The 21,429-nt window shown below is 45.3% G+C and overlaps 1 long non-coding RNA gene across 1 annotated transcript; it reads left to right on the top strand.

Annotated features, from left to right (window-relative positions):
* The first annotated feature begins 13,565 nt into the window (after positions 1-13,565).
* LOC139060448 (uncharacterized) lies at positions 13,566-16,236 on the top strand. Its single transcript, XR_011514826.1, has 3 exons — positions 13,566-13,596; positions 14,709-14,771; positions 16,102-16,236. It is a non-coding gene; the product is annotated as an uncharacterized lncRNA (long non-coding RNA).
* Positions 16,237-21,429: the final 5,193 nt, after the last annotated feature.

The raw sequence follows: 21,429 nt of genomic DNA, 5'->3' as shown, positions 1-21,429 counted from the left end.
GAGAGATGGCGTTTTTCTGCAGAAATCAGGCATTTGCATTGGCTCAAAGGTTGCCCCTATTCTTAGCAACATTTACCTGAGTAAGGTTGACAACTGCTTAGAGAAAGCCTTAGGTGATAGCGTTATCAAGATATTTCGTTACGTTGATGATTACCTGATTTTCTGCAATAGGGAAGAATTAGACTCGGCTGCTACCTCAGTAAGTGAGCAATTTAAACTTTGTGGGGGAGGATTAAAGTTTACCAAGGAATTACCTCAGCGACGCGTAATTCAGTTTCGTGACATTTCCTTGATCTTCGAACAAAATCATGTTTGTTGGCAGTACTCCCCAAGATCTTCGAAGCCGTTGCTAAACTTTCAATCAAAGCATTCTAAATTAGTAAAAAACGGAATTGCCATGTCGTGCCCTAAGTCTTCCCTCACAAGATCTTGCGTGCACAAAATGAGCGCCAGTTTTAATGCACAGGTCCGGCGCCTATTAGAAGCAGGTTATCCTAATGTAGCGGTGGCCACTGTAGCTGAGCGCCTAAAGAAGTCGGTTTCGAGGGGGACGGACGTAATTACCGAAAGCAGTAATCGCAAAAAAAGAGTAGTGGCTATTCCGTATATTCATTCAGTGTCGCACAGGCTTAAAAAAGTTGCTAGTAGATATGATGTTAATGTTGCTTTCACTGCTCCCAATAAGCTAGGTAAGATATGCGCTGCCGTACAGAATAAAAAGGAGCGGGTTAAAGGCAAAAAACGAACAGATATTTGTCCAGTGAAGCACAATAAGAGCAACAGTTTTACAGAATGTCGTATGGGTGTGGTATATCAAATTCCCCTTAGCTGTGGCCAGTTCTACGTAGGGCAAACGGGACGGTGTATCAATCAGAGGCTAATGGAGCATAAAAGGTCGTTAACCGGTGGATCGCCTTCTAATCTTTCGCTACATTGCCGAGATTGTAACTGCAAGCCAAAGTTAGATGAATGCGCGATACTGTACAGGCATAAGAATGAAGATACGCGTCTTATGGTAGAGGCATGGCATATCTATAATGGTGGAAGTGCGTGCGTGAGTCAGCCTTCGATTACGTTACATAAGGAAGAGATTCAATAAAACTTGGTGCTGGGCTAATTGGTGATGCATTCTTTAAAACTGATGGTAGCGCTAAAAAGGAACGGACACACGAAGAAAAGACGACACGACGACGTGTCGTCGTGTGTCCGTTCCTTTTTAGCGCTACCATCAGTTTTAAAGAAGGAAGAGATTAAGTGCATTAAAAGTTATCTCTCACGTAGACCAGCACGTGTACCCGATTGACACGTGGTGTTACCAATCCTGAGCATGCGCAGATGAGTTTTGTGTCTTCTTTCATTTTTCGCCTCAGTGCTCCCTTCAGTTGATAGTCGGCGTTCGTGTTGTCCACTTCTCTACTCTTGTGTCCTGTCTGCACGCCTCACTTCTATTTTGCATAATGAATCCTTACCAACTAGCTCAGCTTTCTGTCGTTCTAGGTTTTCCTGTCGCCTGCTCCGTCTCCCGACTCGACGCCCGACCGGTGCCGACAGCTGCGCCTCACAGCGATCTGTATGCCCCTCCTATATACCGCAACCCTTCAAGGCGGAGAATTCCTGACGACAGGCCCATTTGCTTCCGTTGCCTCCGCATTGCCCACATCACTCGCCACTGCCGCACTTCCTGGACGATGCCGTATCCAAGCTCCTTTTCCCCATCTGCTCCCCCATATGCCAACCCGTGCCGTTACTCGCCTCGCCGTAGGCCTCCTACCCCTGACGTATCCGTCAAAGACAGTAGTCCGGCTAGCTTGCCGTCTCCTTAGCGCCGTCGATCCCCATCGCCCCAGCCCTGCCGCTATTCGTGGCCAACCAATTATGGACCCCCTCGGACGGAAAACGAGACTATGCAGCTTCTATGGATGGTGCTGCATTATTTTCGTACACGAGCCGTACACGAGCCGTACCCATAGCGGATAGAAGCACTGCTGACATCGGTGGAATATGTACTTCCCTTATAAGCATAGGCGACCGCCACGTTCGTGTTCTTTTTACAGCGCTTACCAAGTGTCACCATGACCTATTCCTCGGACTGTGCTTTTTATTGTGCGTTCAGTTTTGATCGACATTTCTGCCGGTACCTTTGCCTAGAACTTCATCGACTCACATATTTTCGTGCCGAACTGCCGAAAAACTTTCGTACGACCACCTTCGTACGCCTGCCGCCTAAAGCCTTGACTTTCGTCGATTTGCTATCATCTTTTCCTAGGCCCGATGGTGATTACGTCACGACACCTGTTCCTTACGCCCTTTTGATGCGCAAAATCACTGTGTCCTACTCCGTCGTCACCGTCAACAATAACCGGACATGCCTACCCGTAGTTAATTTCGGCCTGTCAAACAAATATCTACCCCTAGGCATGTCGGTTGCAATGCTGCGTGCTATACGAGATGATCACGTCACGACGTTCGCAGTAGACGTCTGCTCAGATTATTCACCGTATCCACAGGGTGCTATTTGCCCTGACCCAAGATATGGTCCCATGATTGCTGCGGACCTATTTCCTGAACAAGCAGCATCTGTGTATCGCCTTTTGGTTTCCTACCACGACAACTTCGACCTCAACAATTGCCAATTGGGCAGGACATCAATTGTTAAGCAGCTCATAAATACTGGTGATGCTAATCTTATTCATCGCCTGCCATATCAAGTTTTGGCTCCAGAGCGTAAGGTTATTCAAGATGAAGCGAACAAGATGCTTGGCAAAGGCATTGTTGAACCTTATTCGAGCCGTTGGGCGTCACCCGTGGTGCTTGTTAAAAGGAGAGATGGCACATGGCATTTCTGCGTAGATTGTCGTCGTCTAAACCACATTACCAAGAAAGGCGTCTACCCCTTGCTTCGCATTGACGACGCCCTCGATTGTCTACACGGTGCCAACTCCTTTTCACTAATAAACCTTCGATCTGCTTACTGACCAATTTTTGTGGATGAAAAGGACCAAGAGAAGACCATGTTCGCCACCCCTGATGGTCCATATCAATTCAAAGTTATGCTATTCGGCCTATGCCACGCCCCAGCAACGTTCCAACGTATGATGGACTCTGCTTCAAGGGCTCAAATGGTCAACATGCCTCTGCTACCTAGACGACGCTTTCGTATTTTCGCCTACATCTGAGACATCACTTGTGCGCTTATCAGCTGTTGTAGAAGTTTTCCGCGAGGCTGGTCTCCAGCTAAATTCATCGAACTGTCACTTCGGTCGTCGGCAGGTTACAGTGGTGGGACACCTCGGCGACCCTTCCGGTAATCAACTAGACCCCGAGAAAATTCGTGCTGTCACGCCTTTTCCTGCATGCCAATCTGTCACTGACGTGCTAAGTCTAGGACTCTGGTCCTACTTCCGACGCTTCGTTAAAGACATTGCAGCCTTTGCCCGACGAATTACTGCTCTTCTGAAGTACGTGCCGTTTACGTGGGGCCCCGCTCAAACTGCTGTGTTCCCCATCTCACCAACATTATCACCACGCCACCTATACTGGCCCACTTTGGCCTCTCCTACAGAGGTGCCTACGGATGCCAGTGGTCACGGTATCGGAGCCGTCTTAGCCCATCGCCAGCAGGCTTCAGATCGTGTTATCGCCTATTCTAGCCGCCTCCTCACAGCAGCGGAGCGCAACTGTTCGATTACAGACCGAGAATGCCTGGCTGTCCTCTGGGGGGTTTCCGAATTCCACTGTACTGGTATGGCACGCACTTCTATGTTATCACGGACCACAATGCGCTCTGCTGACTATCCTCACTCAAGGAGCCTACCTGCCGGCTTGGTCGCTGGGCTCTCCGGCTGCAAGAATATTCCTATGCAGTATTGCACAAGTGGGGCCAACTACATGAAGACGCAGGCTGTTTATCACGCTATCCAGTGGACCAACCCGCCCACCCTGACCCCAATGTCGACACTTGCATTTTCTCCGTTTCTCAGCTGCTACGCCTTGCCGACGAGACACGCCGTGATGCCACCTTGCGTCCCATCATTTATCGCTTCGAAACTTTGCCTTCTGATTCGTACCTCCACCAATTTGTTCTCCGGGATGGTGTATTATACAGCCAAAACTTACGCCCCGACAGTCCTGCCGGGTCTTCGTCATTCCCAAGCACCTCCGGTCAGCTGTTGTCCAGAACTTCACGATAAACCAATAGCTTGTATCCTCGACATTATTTCGGCACCGTTCTTTCGCGTTCGCTTGGACGTACTTGGCCCTTTCCCTCTATCCACGTCTGGCAACAAGTGGACACTGCTGCCATCGTGACCTATGCTTCCATCTCCACAAATTACAAAGTCAGTAGGTTGGCCCTGTATTACGCGCCACCAATGACAGTCCTATACATACGAACGGGCAGTGTAGCGCTAGCGTCCTCACCGACAGCATTCGCCATCACATGCAGCTTACGGTGTTTTCGTCGTGCGCTTATCCGATCGTCTTAGGCAGGGATTTCTTGTCCCTTTCTTCTGCTGCCATATTGTGCGGACCACTACTTATAAATATAACGGACACCGAGCGCTAATGATGCTGATTCTTCGTCGCCCCACATTGTCACAACAGCAGATTTTCTGCTAACATCCAGCAATGCACATATTCTCACCGTTCGATGAGAGACAATACAAACGGCGACGCATTCGATTGCCCTTATAAAGCCTGAATTTTCTGGGGAATGGCCATCCCGCCTTCTCTAGTGCAATTTTAACGCCATGGCGTCATTCTCACCGCGGCCAACACGACACCAGAGCCATTTCTCCTACTGGAGGGGTCAGCTGTGGCCATCCTTATCGACGGCAAACCAATGCGTGTCGTCACTGATTCCTCTGTTTCGTATCCCGCTCAGTGTACGCCCGCGGAAGGTTCACAAGTACTTTCTGCGCCACTTTGAGTTCAGATCTCCGGTCAACGCAGACTGATGCCTTGCTGACCATAATAAAGAAAGCACGAAAATTACCTTGACGTTTGTTCGTATGGCTTGGGTTACACAACCGCGGAATCTCATGTCGTCTAGACACACGGATCCAGCGTCCTTCTGCACAGCCCTTTCCATGTATCGGCCTCTAAACGCGAGGTTATCGAAGACGAAGGGAACAACTTGCTCCCGCAGAGCTTTATACAGTCTTCATCAAGCCGTTGGTTGTCTTCAGTCGTCCTAGTTTGAGAAAGGACGGCTCGGTGAGTTTTAGCTTCGATTCTAGAGCGCTAAACAAAAATTACCCTTAAGGATGCCTGTCCCATGTCTCCTATTGACGATGCTTTCAACACCTTACAACGTGTGGAATATTTTTCGAGCCTCAACTTGCTGTCTGACTATTGGCCCATCCCGATGCACGAGCCCGACAAAGAGAAGATCACCAGTTGCGATGACCGATGGCTTTTTCAAATTCAGTGTGATGGCTTTGACACTACGAAATGCGTTAGCCGCATTAGTATGGAACGCCCATAACGTATTGCATGTCCTCAAATTGAAAACCTTCCTTTCTTAACTGAAGACATCATCATCTGCTCGTCAAGCTTCACCCAGCACCGGGAATGTTTAGACGAAGTCATTATCAGAGTTTCATTACCCCCATTATTAGAAGTTTCTTTTCGGTGTCCTGAGTAGTTTCATTTAATTTTTTTGATGGCTAATAGCTTACTGCATCATTGTCGGTGCAGACGTGCACGACGTTTAACTAATACTTTCATTTCTTTCTGCAAATGCTACAATAGGCGGACAAGCGCATTAGAATTACTAGCGGCGGCTGTCTCTTTCGTAATTTTTCACTTCAATGTTGTTTTAAATTTCCACTGTAAACACAATGCACATACACAATATATTTAAATATGCATACATGACAAAATGTGTCATACTTTTGAAAGAGAAAGAGGTGACAAAACAAAAATTATTTCAAAAGGTGTGGATAGAATATGTCAAGAGAAAGAATATGTAGCTGTATTCTCACCTTGCTTCAAATTGCTTTGCGTGCTTATTTCACCATGAAAAACCTGCAAACTTCAATAATTCATTTGGCAAATTTCTGTCAAAGGCCTGGGAAATGCACGTGAATTATATGCGTTTCAGTACTGCTTCCTTTTCCGGTGCGCAATGTTAACGAGTCACAAAAAAATGAAGAAAAGAAAAAAGGTCCAACAATTTACAACGTTTATTAAGGATAGAAACAGCGTCACTTGCACGCGAGGTTATGAATATATACAAGGTATCCAAATTAACTATCATGCACCCAGATTTTAAAAACAGAACAATTGCGTTACTCAAAGAAAACCTAGTGCACATTGTTTCCGGTACAGTAGAGTGGCTGACTGTGATTTATTCACTGTTGAGATTTCACTAGGCAATTGCATTATTTTTTAACTCGAAACTACCATCCTTATTATGAAAGTGTCAATATGGCATTTGTAGGCTCAGCCGAGAGATATCTAGACGCGGTATTTTCAGCGACATACAAATTGTGCACTATTTTTTCCTGACCTGTATATAAACCCTGCGAACAATAAAAAAAAAAAATATCACATGACTGCGCTCCCATCCGCCTCATAAAGCTGCGCCCTCGAACATGCTGCGTCTGAGGCTGAGTTAGCCGGCACAAAATGAGGGAATTAAATAAAAACATTACGGGAAATCTAGTTTCTATTCTGCCACGCCCCGACTGAATTAATGCGTCGTGTTGGGTGTTAGTTGTAAACAAACTGTGATAGCGGTCACCTTAAGGTATATAAACTACAGAGGTAGCTTTTTCTCGCATTTTTTGCGAAAGAGAAGCCTATCGCCAAAGTGCGAATTGACGAGGTCAGTGGAGACGTATAAAGGTGAATTTTGTTTCGTTCCAGTCGTCGTGTCTTTCTCTAATGACCAGAAGGACGACCTGAACCTTGCGTTGAGAGCAGCAAATGTCAAGGAGGGGAAGGCCGCAAATAAATATCAGTTATGTAAATGTGGTGGTACAACGAAGGCATCGACTATCATGCGAAATTATGAAAACCTGAGAGAAACCGGCAGCCTCCCGGAACAGCGGTGGAGGGCTGCATCTTTCAATGAAAGTCTACGCACGGATGTCCTACTATTTATGTCCTCAAACACTTATGCTAGCATGCGTGACGTGGCCGCCTAGGTACCAATTTCCCAGTAATAATTTTGAGAATTCTAAATGATTCGGCCTTTCACTGATACCTCCTTAACCTTCAACAGTACTTCAATGCGGACCTGCAGAATCGTTTTGATTTCTCGAATTCGACCCTCACAAAGCAGATGAGTCAACGGAGATCTTGAGCTACATCAATGCAGAGAAGAAGGCGAATTTGCTGCCAAACTTGGATTCTCTAGTTTGTCGCGATTTTTCAGCACCGTTAGCAAAAAAAAATATTGAAAAGAAAAAGTGCATATCTCCTTTGCGATCAGCCATACAACACACAGCTTAGCATTCATTAGAATAAAGAAAAGCATAATATATTTCGCAAAACCGCATGCTGGATGATAAGGCGCCTCTGAACAATGCGAGGCACTTCTTTCCGCGTGTGTTCCCCGTTAAAGATTACGTCTGCATAAGCTGCTCTGGTGGCAAAGGGCCAACAGTAGCAAACTAGTCAGCGAGTGACGTCACCAAACTTGATGTTTAAAAGAAATACCTTCCTTGCAACTCATTCAGTTCCTTGCAAGTCCGCTATGTGTTGACCACGCAAGGATTCCCTAAGAACACCGTGAATACGATGAGCCGCGAACAGCGTAAAATCGCTATGCTGAACAATGGTATCGTGCTAGCACTTGGCAGAACAATAAGCATTTTATGTCTCCAATGATGGCATTTGAGTATTTCAAGGCAATTTCCTAAGGCGGATGGAAGTCAATTTTCTTCGCAGAAACGGCCGGTTGGAGTTGCACAGTGCACATTACTGTACTGACTCCTATCAACAGTGGGTAATCCTAACTCCTCAACAGTTCCACTGGTCATTAATTCTGTGGTGCAGAATTTATGCCGGTGCTATAATGTCTCCCATCTTCTTCGACAACACATGGGCTTGTTATCGTTGGAGGAAAGAGTGGTAGATGAGTTTCTGAGCGGCGTCTCACTGTCACGTCTTCCACTTCTGTGGTGCACCAGCAAGATGGGGCGCCAGCGCACAGCAGGTGCCTAGCACGAAACTGGCTGCATGCGACTTTTCATGCGTAATAGGTTGGAAGGCACGGGCCTGCGAATTTGCCAGGAAGATCACCTGACCTCTCTCCACTTGATTTCTTTCTTTCGGGTAATGTGAAAGATTGTCATACATGATCGAAACAGACGTCAGATGAGCTCAGTACAAGGATAATGGACGTATTTCGCAGACTTCCAGCGTCGGTCATCAAGAAAGCTACAGAAGGTCTGATAAAGCGGACTCCGTACTGCGTATCTGCAGAAGGATACCTATTGAAACACGTGGTCCAGGCTTCAGCTTGCATTCAACGGCGCTTACGACTAGATAAGAACGTCACACTGAAATCTTATGGTTCTAAATGCGTGAGCATATACCAAAAGGAAAAAAACTTCCTCCATCCGTCCCGTACGGCGATCGCTTTCAAAACAGCGGCCGCATCAGCGAATCAATTCCCGAGCGTGCTGCCTCTCGCTCGAACGCCAATAAAACTTTGAGAACACAGCGCTCACGGAGCTCTCAGCACATGCCGCAACCCTTCCTTTTTCGCGGATCGCTTTCAAGATACAAGTCGCGTCGCCGCGCCAGACGTCGCCGCCGCCGGAACATGGCTCATAGCACTTCATAATGCTTCAATGTGTCTGATAAATGTTTCATATATTCCCATAATTTGCTACATCTCCCTAGACCTTTCACCCCACGTTCACATACGCTGCGGCTATCTATAACACAGCTGTCAATAACAGCAGAAGGGCAGCAGATTGGGCGAGTTGGTGTCGCATGGTAACAATAAAATTCAAACAGCGCTAGACGACGGGATCTGAAAGAGGAGACAAACACGGCGCTGAATTGGCGTGGTCGACTTCCTAATTATAGTTAGGTCTAAGAGTGCTAAATGTGTGCCTGACTTACTCGATGTTTTTTCGAAGCATGGGTCTGGACTGAGCTTCGCACATGAGATCCCACAGAGCAACGTTCTGCAGTTCTTAGACCTGAATTTGACCTTTTTATATAACCATGTATTCTGGCGATACGCTCCAAGGAGTGAAAAACCTCTTGTAAACTACGCCGCTTGTCACTCTAAGCTTGTTAAATTCGGAATTGTAACAGGATTTATTGGTATGGCTGTCAAAAAATTGTGTACTCATGAAATGTCCAGTAGCCTGATGGTCCAAGTCCAGAGATGCAGAGAGGCCGGTTTTCCAGATGCTGTAATTGTGGCTGGTGCTAATAAGGTTATAAAAACGCTGAAATGTTCGGAACAGCCCAAAGAAAATGTTGCGGGGAAAAAAGTTGTTGTCATGCCTTATGAGCACGCGTTGTCACATCGTTTTAAGAGGGTAGGGGCCAAGTATGGTGTGAGGGTCGTTTTTTCTCCTCCGATGCAGCTGGGTAAATTAGGGCCAGCAAGGTAAATCATGTCAATAAGTACATCAGTTGCAAGAAGGGCGCTGTCTACCAAATTCCGTTATCTTGTGGTCAAACGTACATAGGCCAGACAGGCCGTTGCATCAATATTATACAAATGGAGCATGCCAGTTCATTAGACAAAAAAGACACTGACCCGGCAAAGCATTGCAGTATTTGTAAATGCGTACCTTTCTTCGACGATACACAACTGTTATTTTTTCATAGTGACAGGAATACCAGAGAAGTCGCTGAAGCATTCCATATCATCAGAAAATCTAATTGTTCTGTTAGCAAAACATTTTTAATCTTGTCAGGGAAAGAAATGGCATTGCTGCATAAAGGATAGATTACAAGGCGGGTACAACACGTGCGTATGTTGCATGTCCGGAGTTCGTATCTGATCATCGATGTATGACCGGACGCATGCGTGCCTAGTTTCGTACGCATAAATGTTGACTTCTTACATCAAATAAATCAGTTGTAAGATAAAAAAAAGGAAAAATTAGCGCCGTGTTTGTCTTCTCCTGTTTCTGGTCCTGTCGTCTAGCGTTATTTGTATTTTATTGTTGTCAATAACAACAGCTTTATATTCGCCTCTTCTACGTCGCCTCGTGCAGATCTCACTTACCAGTTCGCTGCTGCAACCACGCTTGACCGTTTCAAGGTACTTTCTCGGACGTTCTCGCACTTATGCGAAACACACCAGCATAATTCTACGAAACACCACGGCAGTTCTACGAAATACTAACTCATCATTCTGATGAATCCCAGAGTAGATTTTGCATGGATTTTCTCTCTCTCTCTTGTGCTTTTTTTCTTTTTTGTGCAGACGTCCAGAATGCCCATTCGACTCATTTAGCAGTGATAAATTTACATACTTGAACACACCATTTATGCCTTTCTTTACAATGGAGTTGCTTCCCGTTCTATTCATTTCGCTTTTAAATTTGCCAGGAAGCTGTGCTTGCAGCACGTAAGCAATCTAATGAAAAATAACACCGTCATTTTACTTTGGCTTTGTTCAGAAGTGCATACATATATGTGTGTGCGTGTGTGTGTCTGTGTGCGTGTGTGTGTGTGTGTGTGTGCGTGCGTGCGTGCGTGTGTGTGAGTGTTTTCAAGGGGCTAGTGAATCGGCGACAATCTATGCGGGGCATGGGACTCCGCGCACGAGTGGCAATTGACTACCAAAGCGGTGCAGAGGACTACTAAGTATACCGTTGCAATCTTTCTGTAATATATATATAACCATTACTGACAGTTTCAATTCAAGAAACTTCGTGCGGCTTCCAAAAGTTGTGCTAAGTGACGGCCTTCTATGAGTATATGCAAGTCCTCGTATTAGGAGACAGTTCAATTTCACAGCCTCAGCCTCCTTGCTCCACCAAGCATGTGGCATCTCAAAGTGGTGTCAAATCCGAGCATAAGCGCTGCTTTGTATGAGTCCTGTTGATTCCGATTTAGACTGAATACGGCTTGGCCTTATTTTGGTTACTGAGTGAATTACGCAGGGTGTCCCAACTATCATGCACCAAGGCTAAAAACGTGGTGATTCCCTAAATCGAAAATAACGCTTAGTGCATACTGTTTCTAGTGCACTGGAGTAGGCACGAGTAATGATTTCGCGCCTATGATTTGAATGGGTAATTACAACTACCTAACTCGAGAAGCGCGACCGTAATTCTCAGAGTGTCAACCTTTTAATAATGCAAGAGCACCTTCAGCTAAAATCGAACAAAATTATTTATTCCTCTGCGCCAATGAGCGAAAAGTGCAATCTAGGCCTTGCGTGTGAGATTCAAGAAAATGTCATGTGAAGGGAATCGCATTAGTTAGCACTGGAGTTAACAAATGTCATTGTACGGTGCTGAATGCCGTTTCTCTTGTCTCACAAATGAATCATTGCCACATCTACTGGGGAGTTACCAACCCAGTCTTTAGCTTGGCGGTAGGACAGAGTGGGGCATTTGCCTCCTCATCTCTCTCCTCGTCCGTCAAACGCCACACCTTTGAAGGCGGGTTCTGTCGGCTGGCGAATGTGAAATTAACCAAAGCAATGCCTCGGGCCAAGGTTTAATTTTTTTTGCAGAATGTCCCACACACAAGTATCGTTCTTTACAAGGCATCACTTCCGTTGGCAACATGGAGTGGTTTTCAGGCCTCGCCGTGATGCGCTGTAGCCGATGACGCCCAGCTGGCCGTATTAGGCAGTAAATGGTTTCGGTTATCTATTGTACAATGAGAAGTAGCAATTTAAGGTCGAGAGAGTGTAAGCGTGAGTTGGTGAAACCCGGTGAATTCCATCGCAGAATTGTGATGTTGCTAGGCAGATGGTATCGAGTCATGATGTCTCGCCAATATGCCACATAATATGGCCTGTGGTCTTCGCACGGGCAAATGAGCTAAATACTGAGATGATAGCCACGAAAGGTGTCTAATGTGCGCTATTAGCAGTTCACTGATGATATGAGTGGTGATCGGGTACTCAAGTGCAATGCGAATAGTTGCAGCTGTCGAAGAACATTTCGGAAGGCGAAGAGATGTCCGGATTGTTTGGGCTTGTACGCTAGGCAGTGCAAGGAGTGTAGTGTTGCCTGTGTTGGACAAAAGAGGAAGATTGCATCGCAAGAACCCGAGAAAAAAGTTTCGTGCATAGCTGCAACATAGAGCACACGGTCGGTCCCCATGATTTTCCCGCTGCGAGTTCTAAGATATGACCACAAAAAACGAGTTTTGTTCGTCATGTGTAAGACATGCGGAATCCAGCTGAGGCCGCGATTCACAATAACGCCTGCTTGTTTTTCTTCTGAGATGTTAGTAAGGGTTTTATAATCTCTCAAAATGTCAACTTATTATTTGGTTGGCGTCCTACGACCGGAGAGTAACTGAAGACCACTCGAAATTTAAGGTGAAGTCTTGATATTTGGAATTGTCGATACATCACGACCATATGAGGCACTGTAAGCAGGATATGTAAGCTGCTTGGATAGTAAGTTGCCATCATATTGTTAGTCGTGATAATATCGTTCTTCTTCACAGCTTAGTGTGATCATCAAGAACTTCATATTGTGGTCACAAATCTCATGGTTTTCCATACTTTACAAAACTGATTTCCATAGGTTTCAGCTTTGTGGATTTTGAGTCATCACTAAATGCATTTGACTACTTGACGCCGCAAATGAGACCGATGCGCTGAATAGAAAAGCCTACTTCACTGAGCGTATTAGAATACAACGTCATTGTCTGTAATGATGGCTCTACTCCATCGGTTCATTGGGTCACTGCTGTCTACTGCACATCAGCCGGGTTGGTTGTCTCCATGTTCGCAGAAAAGCTCGAAATTGTTGTTAAAGAATCTACCTGACAAGCGAGCTTTAATAAGTACATTTCCTGCCTATCTGCAGATTGTTTCTTGCATTGTGTTGCTGTCATCTGTAGTCGCTAGGCTAGAGAGGATATTATATAATTTCAAAAGCGGTTAAATGGAGGGTGCATCGGATGTGCAGAAGGAAATATATATATTTGATCGAGTGGAAGTAATGATGCTGTGATTAAATCGTTGCTCGGTTCAAGCTGCTATACACTCAGTGTCATTTGACAAAGGTAAGTATACAAGGCAAACATGTGCCAACGGTCCAGTAATGTACGATCGTGCTGTCTAATTACATAAAATGGAATACCACCGGACGTCAGGAGCAATAACCGAAATTATCCCTTCGGCATTGTTAGTTTTTTTCAAGATGCAGTACTGACGCATGGAAGATTGCGTTCTTTCTTTTGTTGCTTTCTTATATTTCATGTACGATGTTTTTCAAATGACTGCTGTTGCTGTAGCAATGTCATACATACGTCGCAGAAACATCCCGAAAAATTGCATTTTTGTATTTTCAAACATTTTACTCGACATAGCTGCAAAAACCAAGAACCCCAAATAGATTTTGCAGTATATAAGGGAGAGCCCAACCTTTTTAACTTCACCGAGCAAAGTTTCCGTCTCCGGCTTCCACAGACCCACTGGTGAGCATAACACTCTTTTTAGGTAGACTGTGTTCAATATTTTATCGCGGGCTCATCATGGTACCTAAGCTTCATTCACAGTGCAGCTCCTAGGTTTGCTGGTTTAGTGAAATATGTTCTCGGAAATTGACGAAAATGTCCCATGGTACATCTCATTACAACAAATGAAACTTTCATAGTTTGCAGATGAAACCTTGTGTTTGACGGATGTTCTGCCTAAATTTAACGAAATGTAAATTTATATTGCGACCACTGACACTCAATTTCAAAGCTTCTATAAAAACTGGCTGCTTTCCCAGAGTAATATTGGAAGGTCTATGACTTTGTTAAGATTGTTATAAAAGAGGAAAAGACACTGAATGGTCAAAATTTGGCGCGCGTGATTTGGGAACGATATTTTTCTTAGATTTGGATGAATTTCGAAAGGCTCATAGGGATTGTGATAGAGAAGCATATGGACGACTACACCAGGCACAGTGGTCTCATACGATAAAAAAATGTGGTTGCGATGAAATACAGCCAGTAAAAACGAGTGCAAAATATTATCTTTCATACTCAAACAAAGCAGGAATTAGTAGCATTACTTGAAAACAGCAATCCCAGTGGAGGCTCTATTCGTCTAATTTAAATAATAAAGAGGCTGAAACTGCATGTGGGCATGCGAGGTTGTAGAACACCGCTATCAGCTTTATAGCATTTGAAGTTGGGTGCCACGGGAAAGGGGTTGTTCTGTATGTAAAAAAAGTAAAATATCACCATATTTTACCTTTTTTACGGGACTCGATTATTGCAAATACGATATTGCTGTCAGCGTACAGCGTAGAACTTTTATAAAACGGAAGCCAGTGCAGTTAAGCCTGCTCAACTCACATGCTTCACTTAACAAGACGCGTTGCACGGCTAGTTGCAGATGCATAATTTTTCTTTCATACAATACTAGTCCAGCGCAACTCATTATTCGGGGACACAAAAAGGCTCGACTGGTCGGGTTCATCCCGTCAGCAGAAATTCGGACAAGTCTTCCTGTGTGTTCGTCTGAAAACGTTGCACCAGACTACTTTCGTATGAAAAAAAAAATAACTCCTATTGTTACACTACATATTTTTCTGCAGTGCAAAGCAACATGAACCGTCTGTTTGGAGTGGACCTTCTGGTGGTTGCCGCAATCGTAATTGGTAAAAATTGCCTATTGGATTCATATTGTGCTTATTCTTCACCCTATAGTTGAACAAAATTGTGCACTACAATTGCGAACCCGCAACATCTTCCTGCGATTTAAGATAGATGAAGGACGAGTAAATATTTTTGAACGTGTTGACGCTCATCAATGAGCCACGTAAAGAAAACAAGGATTAACATTTTCCGATGTAACTCAGAGAATATTCGAACAACGTGCACACTCCCAGTTCAATGAACCTCGAGGACAACACGAACAATAAGAAGCTTGCTTACAATCGCCTATGCAAAGAGAATGAAATGCTTTGCTGGGCGCCTGCAGGGGCGCTGTTTTTTGAAGTATTCCTTCTAATGAGAAAGCAACGTAAAGTTATAAAGAATAATGTATCCTTGTGAGCGGTATAGCGAAGTCAGCAATCATGTACTATGATCAAATTCTGCCTTTTCCTGTAATTTCCTAGGGATCTATTGCAAGAATTTTTCCATCTGTGTCGCATGTGGTTGAGTTATATATAGTGCAACGTTATTGAAGGATCATTGATCACTGATAAGTCTTTGCAAATAAATGAAGTATGCCGAAATTACGGCGTACATTTCTAATATATTACCTAAACATCAACCACCACCACTAAACTTACAAAGTAAGCAAGGTACAAATATACACCTCACAGCTGCGCACAGTTTAGGCTAATATTCTTCACGTTGAGTTTCACTCTTCGATCAGCCATCATACTAAGCAATACATGGCGAATAAAAGAATCTTGCGTTCCTGTATGCATGGAATAAAGTTATACTGGAGTACACATAACCATTATTAGCATGAAGCGCTCAAGCCTTTTGCATCCGACCATACTTCGTTGTCAAAATTACTGGACATGCCTTAAGATATGTATTCTGTGAAATAAAGTGTATGTAAACGCGAAATAGGAGAGATGTATACGTCGTATTGTGAATTCGCCCACCGCTTTTGGAGGTTTCTAAGTCGTGGCAGGAAATGTGCGCCTACGCTGTGCGCCTACGCACGCTGTGAGCTAGACAAACACACACTGGCCCTTCTGTACGGCGAAAATTTATTTGGTGTCTCTCAGAGAAGCTGTGTGAACGTAAAATGGATGAACGTAAAAATTAGGCCTCAGCTGTGACCCTGATATGGATATAGAGTCGTGCTTAATGCTTCCTCTGACGAGCGAACCTTTGTGTTAAAATTCCTCCTTCGGAAATATAAATGCAGCTTCTAATCTTTTGCAAGAAATTACACCAGATCTTTAAGAGTGGTTATCGTTAAAAATGCCGTTATTATAATTCAAATAGCTTTCTTCTGCGTTTCAGCTTTGATCGTCATGGTTCCCGATGAAGCATTTTGCATCTTTGGCGGTGTTGGAGGAATCGGCGCTCCCGATATGTCGGGCAAGAAGTGAATTACTGCTCGTCCTGAATCAAGATATTTCAGATCTCTTATGATCTGCATGACCGCTTCGCCTGCAATAAAATGCCTCTTCAAGATATTTTTGTGTAAACATTCCTTTCTTACATAATATGCACGGCTAGTTAGATATGACTAAAGGAAAGACGCGAGCTGTTCTGCACAATCAACAATGTCGCTATCATGGTACCACGCTGTCGTCCACGTTCATGAAAACGGACTTTGTGAAGAGGAGACCAAGTGTCCCTTCTTTGCAAAATAGGGCGACCGGAAGTACATAAGTCCGTTTGGCTTGGTTGAATTTCTCTTTATTTAAATATTCCGCATTTAATTCATTGTGCCAGATATGTCCCCGTAAACATAATGACATCATTGATGACATTGATAGCAGCTATAGTTTGGAATGCGTTCAAACATTTTCGTATAGTATTTCCTTTGATCCGCCTTATTCTCCTCGCTCATGAGAGAGCAAGTTTTTTACTTTCAGTCTTGATGTTTAGATTCGAAAATTTATGCGCAAAGTTCGAGATTCCACGTTTAAAATCAGCGTGACGCCTAAGGTTGGACCTATCGGGCCTGTCGGTCTCTCAGAGCAGGGAATACGCTGGCTGTCGCAAGATTGTGAATTGCGTAGAAATACAAAAATACCAAACAAAGTGTACTGTCGTATATTCGCCGCCGTTAATCGAATGAAATATTATTACGCGCATTTTGCTGATTGTGCAGCGTCGGCTTCTGGGAGGGGCGACTTGTATTTTCTTCAACGTTTATTTCCTTTTTCATTTCCTTTGAATGCGACAAAACTACAGTTGGCTCGACAAACTTTTCTCATTCAAACAGGACGCATGGGCCAATTGAGAAGGTGGTGCAATGAAACATAGCGGCTGAAAGATATCTCCGTTCCGATGGACGATTGTCCGGAAGTGGCACGTGATTCAAGAACCAGATGTTTCGAAGAGCGGCTTTCGGATCAAAAGTGGAATGCCTGCGATTGTTGCTTTGTCGTTAGATGTTTCGGATGCAATGCTGTCAGAAAGAGAATAAATCGAACCATCGCTTGCGCGTTTCATTATAGCGTTGCAGGCGAATTTTTACGACTTTGCTGATATATGTCAGAAATCTCGAGGTTCCTTGAGCATGTCACACAGTTAGAGAAATCATGCCTGTATGTGTTTTAAGGTTTAATAACATGACAATACCTAATAGTCTTTGCCGAGATCTCCTGTGACCTTAACGCACACCACTTTCTATTTATGAATCAAATATGTTCTATTGTGATATTTTTATTCCTCACTAAAACAAGTAATCTTGCTTACGGTTCTCTTTATCCCATGCCTTCTTACCATATTATTGTCATGAGGAAGGCTGCCACGTTACAATTCTGACTATTTATTTAGGTGGAATCCTTACATAGCAATATTTCTGCAGAAATATGAAATTAGCTATGACTTAAATTTTCAAATTTGAGAAAGTGTAAAAATTTTCCAATTGTATTTCTTGCAAAGGTCGTATGACGATGGGGAGCAGAGCAGCGCAAACTGTGAATCACAATATTAACGCTAAAAAATCCCCCATGTGCAGAGAAAAAAAAATTACCGGCACGCGCAAAGATGGCAGCGAGCATAGTCGGTGATGGTTCGAAATTTCTTGAGAGGATTGAGTGCGCCCGCTTCTGCACAAGACACGCCAATAATTTTACCGCAATCGTTGGCGAGAGCATGCCTTCCAGCAATTAGTACGCCTATATTTGTATCTGATAGGACCAACTTTGTGCATACACAGAACTATATATATACTCCATCAACTTACGACAGCTCCAGGTGGGTGCTCTTCCTTTGGGCGGCGAAAAGCGGTGACTGGATACATATAAATACCATACACGACTGAATGGCGCCTGTTAACGATCATTGTCCTTATGATCGTTAACAAGCGAAGAGGAAAAAAACAACAAAAGCCCCTGAATTAAAGAAAAAAAAGCATCTAAGCAACAAAGCGAGACGAAGCACGTATGTTCGTTTGCCGGGCGCATATATGCTTGAGAGGCACCACGTGGAAGACTTGGGGTCGCGCGCGACACTGCTGGCCTTTCCGAAATGCCGTCTTCTGTGACATCATAGTACATTGCGCCGATACGTCGGATGATCTTCTCGCTTAAGAAATAGCGGTGCAAGAAAACCTCACCATTTCCTCGTCGGCGTATAGGGTGCCCAACCCAAGCACGCTCGTGCGGCTGGTACTTCACGTTGCACTATTGAAAACAGTACTGTCGGCTTTTCGCCTTTTGGGGGGCTGACACTTGATGCCACGCATGCCATCTCGCTGGTAGTGACCAGCGAGATGGCATGCTTTGGCTCGCGGTAGCTGTGGCGAACACGAGATTCTCATCATTAGTCATGGGCGGCATCATGCCGTCGAGAGTCTTCGAAGTGTTCCTTCCGCAAACCAGGTTGAACGCTGTGATCTGCGTTGTTTGTTACACTGCCGTGTTGTAAGTGAAGGTATAGCACGGACGAGCGGCATCGCATGCTTTCTCTTCGACGTCCACGTATGTAGATGTCAGGTCCGCAGGCGAGGTAATTAGGCGATGTATGTAACGCCAATCGTCTGCGGTTGGTAAGTGGTCGTCCGGCAGTGACTTGTCTGGCTGTATTCCAGGATAGCTTGCGAGAACTCCACCGTAAAGCATTTCGCGTTTCACTTATGAGGACTTCTGGGGATACCGTGACGCCGTAGCGTTAATTCGATATAGAATGTCACTATTTCCACAGCGGTTCCTTTAGGTAGGGCATTCGTTTCGCTGGAGAGGAAAACGCAATCGGTGGCCAGGATGATCACTTGTTCCGAGACGTTGAGTTTGGGAGGGGCTGTAACTTATATGTACAAACATGGTGAAGCCGTAGGCACGGCATCCCGATCCGCTGCCGCAATCTCACTGATCATGAAGGTGGTGTCCTGTATAGCTGGCAATCCCGGGACGTCTTGACGTAATGGGCAATGACGGTGTTCAGACGTGGCAAGTAATGCGACTATTGAATCCATGCGAGGTTATCGGAAAAGTCGAGATGCGTTGTTATTGGGCTATTCTGAAGGGCGTGTAGAAAGTCTGGCTACCGCGCTGAGGGCACAACGAGAAGGAAGCTGGCGTGGACTCACAAGAAGTTTTCTATAGGAGGACCGCGTTTTCCCACGAAAACGACTACAATACGTGCTCTAATATCCTTGGGAGAAGCACGGGCTTGCTATCCTAGACACTCACATGCTTTTTAAGCTCCGTGTCAATTGACTGTTTAGGCCAAGTCGTAACAACCTATGCTCCTAATGGAGAAGTCGCCCTTCTGGTCGTTTTGTGGCCAGTCAGCAAGAACACTGGAGAAATTGTCGGCATGATAGGTTTTTTTGTCGGGACCTGTTTAAGACGGTGACGACGAATTCTTGCAGTCCTAGGCCATATGTTGCTAAAGATCCTCAAGGGACTGCTAAATTGGCTATCCAATACCGACTGTGATGATTCATTGCGGATTTTTGCGGCCTTCCTTATAGGTAAAGGCGAAATTTTTCGGTAGCGCTAATTATGGCCGGCCATATCATTTCAGTAGTGGAATAACTGGCCTCTGCTTTCGTCAGCAGGGGTCATTTTAAGTATGGCCACGGTAGCAACACCGAGACTATGTCACCTAAAATTCTGCTTTTTGTGCAGGCGTTCTACGGATGCATTTGCCTCGGATCGCTCACGTGTGCTTCTTTTTCACCTGATGAACATCTCTACGTGTACAGCGGGCCACTGAGACTGCGCACGAGTTTCAGGAACCACACATCTACGACATTAGACCGACAAGCCGGACTGCAAGTGGATGATGCGGGTGACGCCTACCTTGCTCGCGGAGTGACGTCAACAAATGCCCATGTGATCGCCCAATCTACACCTTTAAAAGGGATGCCGGCTTCATTCACCAGCAACGGACGCAGCACAACCGCCGTGACTGTCAGCTCATGTTTCACTTCTTGTGCAGGTTGCTAAATGCAAATATGGTTTCTGCAGTCATTATATCAGCGGGGAGAAACTCTCCTGTTTCGGTGACAGAGGTAACTGGGGTTATCTATGTGCAGGGCGAACCCGAAAATCCGTTTCCCATGCATGCCCTCCTCCATCGTCGCGCACACGCGTGCCGATACCTCTGGCCAAGCCGTCCCCCCCCTCCCTCTATACTCTTCTCCCCTCGCCCTCCCTCGTAACTCCCTCGCAACTCCCTCACCTTTGACTGTCTCTGCTGCGGGTCCTGCGGCCCCGCCACCCCGACGGCGTATTTTCCTTTCCGCGGATGATTCCGCACTCGAGAGAAAAGAAGGAGTTTGAGGAGGCCGGCGCAACTCCCGCTGGACGCCCTTGCGCACAAATGGTTCTCGCATTGAGTTGATGTATTACCTGAGCGACTCTTCCCATGACTGCCGACAACGGCCGACTAAGCAGCTGTCGCGCGCGCGTAGTTGGCGGAAGTCGGCGCGCTACGCGCACGAAGGGTTTTATTCGATGGCGCCGTTTAGGCAAGAATTCGTGATAGCAGCAGCAAAAATTTTGATTTACAGAAGCTCTTTTCGCTACTTCTGGCGTGTGCGGAATGCAAGTGTTAAAAGTGCCCTTCACGTTACGTGCTGCTTAAGTGGTGTATATTCCAGTTTGACGAATGCATTGCTCCACGCTAATTCGCAATTCAGTTGTGTTGATTTTCACGCATGTGGCTTCCACTCGTCTTTCTTCGCGCCGCTGCGAGTGCCGACTGTGAATTTAATGCCGAAACGTTTTCGGAATTTTAACTCCTGAGCAACTCACAATGGCTGATGCGCCCTTCGTCGACGTCGTTTCTCGTACATTAACTGGTCTCACGATTCCGATGACTCTTTCTGCGTTCGCGCCCACGAAGAAATGACGCCACCGTACCACGTGCGTGAATGGTGCAGTCTCTGCGACCGGCAAGTGTGCTCGAGTCCACAATACCGGCGAATGAAGAAACGATATATTGTCGAGGTACAGTGTACTAGTATTGCATATATAGCAGAGGCGCGTTCAGAAACTGGGATAAAGGTACCGGTCATGAGGTAATTGTTTTTTACAGGAAATATATCTAGAAAATAATGTTGAAATAATATGCGAAGGAATTAACAGTACGACAACTGTCGAGGAACACAAAGCATTAGGGCAAGGTTGTCCTCTATGACTGCTGCTGTTCAGGCTTTAT

This window comes from Dermacentor albipictus, chromosome 5, assembly GCF_038994185.2.
Source record: "Dermacentor albipictus isolate Rhodes 1998 colony chromosome 5, USDA_Dalb.pri_finalv2, whole genome shotgun sequence".
Classification (NCBI taxonomy): domain Eukaryota; kingdom Metazoa; phylum Arthropoda; class Arachnida; order Ixodida; family Ixodidae; genus Dermacentor; species Dermacentor albipictus.
This window is presented reverse-complemented; position numbering and strand designations above follow the sequence as displayed.